Source organism: Mirounga angustirostris, unplaced genomic scaffold (assembly GCF_029215605.1).
Source record: "Mirounga angustirostris isolate CCGP_5_RB_7025 unplaced genomic scaffold, mMirAng1.0.hap1 SCAF_2, whole genome shotgun sequence".
NCBI lineage: Eukaryota > Metazoa > Chordata > Mammalia > Carnivora > Phocidae > Mirounga > Mirounga angustirostris.
This window is the reverse complement of record NW_026991710.1, coordinates 123,527,801-123,534,424: the sequence shown is the minus strand read 5'-3', so window position 1 is coordinate 123,534,424 and position 6,624 is coordinate 123,527,801.

Below are 6,624 nucleotides of genomic sequence, written 5' to 3'. Positions count from 1 at the left end.
TACCATGTTGCACTGCCAGACATACTGTATTTCTGATTGTCTCCTAACCTTGTCAACAGTTCGTATTGTTAGTCCTTTTAATTTTAGCTATTTTGGTCAGAATGAAGTAATATCTCATTGTGGATTTAATTTGCATTTCCCTTACGACTAATGATACTGAGTATTTTTTCAGGTACTAATTAACTACTCATATAACTTATTTTTTTTTTATTCTTCAAGGATAGTTGACATACAATGTTATATTAATTTCTTGTACAATGTAGTGATTTGACAATTCTATACATTACAAACCATGGTAAGTATTACCATCAGTCACCATTTAACGTTATTATAATATTATTGACTATATTCCCTGTGCTGTACTTGTCATCTCTGTGATTAATTTATTTTATAACTGGAAGATTGTATCTCTTAATCCCCTTCCCCTATTTCACCCATCCTTCCATTCTCTTCCCTGTGGTGACCACCAGTTTATTCTCTGTATTTATGAGTCTGTTTCTATTTTGTTTGCTTGTTTGTTTGTTCCTTTGTCCATTCATTTATAGATGGATGCCTAGTCTGTTTCCATATCTTGACTATTGTAAATAATGCTGTAATAACATAGGACTGCATGTATCTTTTCAAATTAGTGTTTTTATTTGATTTGGGTAGAATACCCAGTAGTGGAATTACTGGATGTGGTATTTCTAGTTTTAATTTTTTGAAAAAAACTCCATTCTGTTTTCCACAGTGGTTATTACATCAATTTACATTATAAATATATCTTATTTTATGTCTTCTTTTCAAATATTTGAGGATTTTCTATTATCTTATTTTTGTTGATGTCTAATTAAGTTCCACTGCAGTTAGAGAACAATGCTTTGAAATTTCTTGAAATATCTTAGTGAATGTGCCATATGCACTTTAAAGGGATATGTATTCTGTTGTTGGGCATAGTACTAAATAAATGCTGTTTGGTCATATTGGTCAAATTTTTATATTCTGAGTTTTTTCCCTACTTTTATCAATTATGAAAGATGGGCAATAAATCTCCAACTATAATTGTAATTTTTCCCCCGATTTCCTTTGTTCTTTATTCCTTTGTTATTCTTCCTTTATCTTCTTTTAGGTTAATTGAGAATATTCTATTTTTCGATTACATCTTTTCTTTTTGTTTTTATTTTATTTTAATTTTTAAAAAAGATTTTATTTATTTGACAGAGACACAGTGAGAGAGGAAACACAAGCAGGGGGAGTGGGAGAGGGAGAAGCAGGCTTCCCACTGAGCAGGGAGCCCGATGTGGGGCTCCATCCCAGGACCCTGGGACCATGACCTGAGCTGAAGACAGAGTCTTAATGACTGAGCCACCCAGGTGCCCCTCTTTTTGTTTTTAGCTATACTTTTTTTTATTAATTTTACTCAAATGATTAAAATATGTCATTTATCTTATCACATTCTTCCTTGAATTGATATCATAATTAACTAATTATTATAATGAAAACAATTCCCATGACACTCCCACCATCTGTTCTAATGTTGTCATACATTTATTTAGTTTTATATATAGTACATACACCACAAGAGACTGAAAAAGGCAAGCAACAGAATGAGCGGAGATGTTTGTAAAATTTATAACCAATAAAAGTCTTGTATCCAATGTACTTAAGAAAACTACAAATCGATAAAAATGCAGACAACCTAGTATCAAAAGATTTGAAAGGAGAATTTAAAAAAAACTTAAATATTCAATAAATGTACAAGAAAGTGATCAATCGTAATTAATAATCAGGGAAATGCCTGTTAAAATCACAATGAGTGAGCACTACACACCCAACAGAATGTTTAAAATGAAAAAGAACAAAACAAAAACTCTCATACACAGCTGGTGGGGATGTAATTAGTACAACCATTTTGTAAAATCGGCAATAGTTCCTAAAATTGAAGGTATTATAATCTCTATGACTTAGCAGTTCCATTTCTGTTGAAAGGTAGGCATATATGCCCTGAACATATGTCCAAGGATGCTCATAGTAGCTGGATTCATTATAGCCCCAACAAGAGGAAGCATCCCAACTTCCTGTTAACAGAAAAAAGGACACAGAAATAGTGCATATTTGTGCAAAGTAGTATTATTCATTAAAGAAAGTAGACAGACTGTAGTTGAATGGGACATCATGGACAAATCACATCAATAGTAAGCTGCAGAATCTATACTCACAAAAAAAATACACACTGTATGATGCCATCTTTATGAAGTTCACAAACTAAGGTATTTAGGGATATATACCAGTTGATAAGACTTTAAAGAAAAGCAAGGAAATGATTACCATAAAAATCAGAAAAACATTTCATTTAGGTGAGTGGTGGAATTGATTTGGAATGGTATTTTTTGACCTGTGTGGTAGATATGCAGGTTTGCTGTATAATGATTTGTTAAGTTTTTGTTTTATGTACTTCTCTGTATGTGTATTATATTTCAAAATTAAAGGAAAAAACAAACTTGGTTAGGCTGTTCTCTGAAGGATAACAGTGAAATTTTCCATCCCCTATTGAATAGATCCCTTACTTCATAAATTTATTAACCAATATATATAAATATAGGCTTCTTCCCAGTGTATATTAAAGAAATATATTTTGAAATCCAAGCAGTGGACCTTTTCTAAGACGTAATGTTCATCTGAAGAATTTTTGGGTTTGGCCAAGTGCTAAAAATTTTGTTGTCTGAATAAATGAATTAATGAAGGGGAAAGTGACCAAGTAAAAAAAATATAGAATGAAGAGAAAGAAGAGAGTAGAATGTGTGATGAGTTGCTAATACTTTGTTTCTTTCATTTGGGATAATTGGAATTCCATGCTGTCTACTTCAATTTTCCCTACTCTGTGTTTAGGAAAGTAGTTACAAAATTTCAAAAAGCGTTGACTGGCAAAAAGTTGACAACCGGAGTCACATTGCTGTGTATCTTACAAGCATTGCCTTTGAGGCAGTTCATTTCTTCTTTGAACAGCTTTTGATATTTCCATATTCTTTTTGACAAATAGCTGTGGTCTAACTTCAGATTTTCAACCAAAAGCAGTTTTGAAGAGAAAAGGAAGAAACATCCTTATGATGAAAATGTATTTAGGAAAAGGTATAAGGCTTTTCTTTTAGCATTTTTTTAAAATAAGCCCTGTGAATGTAAGGACCCTGAATAGTTTGCTCATCATTGAGTGAGCAACTGAAAATACCAAATACTCAACAGAGTTGAATGACCAAATTCTTAACTTCAGTAGAAATATAGATTGTAACATTGATATGTACCTTCCCATTGCCCTAATTATCCTAATATTTTAGTGAAATCCATAAGATTTAGTGGAGTGGGTTACCTGAGGGGCAGGGTCGATTTTATATTTAAACACAGACACACAGACGTAAAGAGGTGGCAAGACGTGAAACTCATTCCTCTAGGTTGAATGGAGGTCTTCCCTACAGGAAAATGCAGCCAGAGGGACAGAGGCTCCCGTCCTATTGCTCAGTCAGACTGAATTCAAGACAGCAAATCCCCAGCAACACACACACACACACGTAAACACATTCATATCCACCCCTTCCAAGCCATTGCGCTATCTAAATCCATAATGCAATGAGTGGAGATCTAAATGAATGGGCATTTTTGTGATGACTGGTTATGAGGTTGGCCTGTTAGAGAGGAAGAACAGTGGTCAATTACTCTTCTCTTTCTTAGCACGAACCTAAGTGAACTTGGATTAAATTCCAAAAAACAAACTTTCAGGACGTAGTGAAAAGATTTTGCATATCATCCCTGTAAACTATATGTGTTTTAACTTTAGACCCTGAGCTCTCCCCCTTTTTTTAAATTATGTTGTGTTAGTCACCACATAGTACTTCATTAGTTTTTGATGTAGTGTTCCATGATTCGTTGTTTGCCTGTTGAGCTCTCCCTTTAAAAAAATAACAATATAAAAACTTTTCACTTGGGCATTTATTTGTAGCACAGTGTTCTACAGCTCTATTTTACTATGTGTTCTCTCCCTCTTCAGACAGGTAAACCTATAGTAAACTCTGAGTCTTGGCACTAATAAAGAGAATGTTTAATTGTCAAAAAGTCACTCACTTGAAATATGTTCTGTTAATGCATTTCTGTTAAGGTGATGGCCAGAAAGCTTCACATTATTGTTAGCCATAGTGAAATTGAAACTATTCTAGACTAGAGCCAAAAGCAGTTTCTAGGGTTTTGGCTCTCTGTTTTTCCTTTTTAGTGTCTTATTTTATGCAAATTCCCAGACAGACATATATCAATAGTTAGTCTATATAGTAGTCTCCCCTTATTTGTGGTTTCTCTTTCCCTAGTTTCAGTCACCTGTGGTCAACTGATCCCAAAGCAGATGTTCCTCCTTCTCAAGTGTCCTCAGGTCCTTGTGAAGTGAATAGTAGCCTAAGGCTGTGTTACAAGTACAGTACAGTAAGATATTTTGAGAGAGGGGCCATAGTCACATAACTTTTATTACAGGATATTGTTATAATTGTTCTATTTTATTAGTATTGTTAATCTCTTATTATGCTTAATTTATAAATTAAACAGTATCATAGCTATGTATATATAAGAAAACACATAGTATATATAGGGTTTGGTACTATCTTTGGTTTCAGGCATCAACTGGGGGTCTTGGAACATATCCCCCATAGAGGAGGGGGAATGGCTGTGTAAAAGAAAAGACACATTATGAACTTACATGGGATGGGAATCTCATTATTGCCACAAGTAGGCCCCATCTGATATGTTGTTAGATTAATATGACAATGGCTGACTTAGTCTTAAAATATCTGTGTGATTGGTTGTACTTTTGAGTGAAAATAGGCACAGAAGAAGTTCTTGTGGTGAGGGGGAGGGTCATCATGTCATTTTTGCAATACAATTTTTAAAGCAACAAAACCCCAACTATATGCATTTGAGATTAGGTTGAAAAGGTCAGTCAGCACACGTAGGCTTTTGCCTGCCAAAGGTTAAGGGTATTGGAAGATCAGTCTGAGTCACCAAATTGCCTCATTTTATCTGAATACTAGCTTAGGAGCAGGTTATGATATTAGCTTATGAATGGAGCATAAAGCATGCTGAGGCTGGAGAAATTCATTCTGTAGAGGAAATGCTAGGTAACTAAAATGTTAACTCCTTGCCCATAGTATATATGTGTTTTTTTTTTTTTTTAATCAATGTATGGCTAAACTTTTTTCGAGGTGGCAATTTGTCAAAATTGCTTAAATATGAAGACATTTACATTGGTAGAAATTATTTCTCTTTTATTTGTTTTATCACTATTATTACTGCTTGTAAAATGTTGGTCATTACATCTCAAATGTTTTAAATTCTAGATGAAAAGAAATTTTACTTTTCAGATGGTTATTTTCATGTATTTTTAATATGGTAATTAGGCATTTTAGATAAATGGTAAATATTCAAATTTTTCTCTTCATAAAACAGTGAAATGTATTATATATATGAATATAATAGTTTGAGTGATAGACAACAAAAATGATAATCAGCTTTAACAGGATGACATATGTTTTGATTTATTAAATTTCTATGTATAGTATTAAATAAAAAAGAAATACTTTTGTCTCCATAAATAAAAAAAGGTGTCAGGCAGCCACTATGGGTGGCTTTTCTTTAGGCAAAAGAGACGTCATTCTAATTCAGTTTTCAAACATTTTGTTAGGTAACATACTTGTTTTCTTTGTCTCTCTGACTGCAGAGATGACTCAAGATATGCCCATGCTGTGGCCCACAAATCCTTCTTTTTATCCTTAACTTAGGCATATATTGTCAGAGAGAGACAAAAAAGAGAGAAAAGGTTGGGGCAGAGGTAGAGGACAGAGGAGAGAGAGAGAGAATATACAAATGGAAATTTCCAGAAATTAATCAAGATTAAGTAGAACCAAAGAATGCGAACTGTGTACGTTCAAATTTTGTACCAGGTAAACTGCAAAAATAGTGTTTAGAATACATTAAATTGAGAAAACTCTGAATTGTTTGCTTATGGAGAAATCCCTTTAACTATGAAGACAGAAAGTACAAAGTTTCTGTATGATGGCTTTCTAGTTGTTGGCTTCTATTTAGGAATATCATCTTTCGGCACAAGGAGAAAAGCCTAACATGACAATAAAAAGAAGAATTTTCTCTTTTTCATTGTTTGGAATTTGTCTAAACATAAGGATGAATATCAAAGGTAGAATCTTGTTCCCAAAGTTACTCACTTCCGCTGTAGGAGACTGCTGTTTTGTCATAACTCCTGGGTATGTTTAGTGTTAGTGGCTTTGCTACAACTTTCATAAAAACCATTCATTCATACATTCACTCGTTCATTCATTCATATATTTATTCATTTGTTACTTAATTCATACAGCAATATTCATTGAGTAGTCTGTTAGGCAAAGGTCCTGTTCTCTGGAGATGTACTGGTAAACAAGACAGACAAGGACCTTGCTCTTAGGTTGCTTATATTAGATAGGGAGACAAACAGATATCAGCTAAACAAACAAATGAACAAGCTACTTCAGATAGTGAAGAAAATAGAGCTGCAAAGAGAGAGGGATTGCCTCATTGTATGTGTGAGTTGTGGGGTAGTGGTGACCTGGGAAAGTAGGTCTG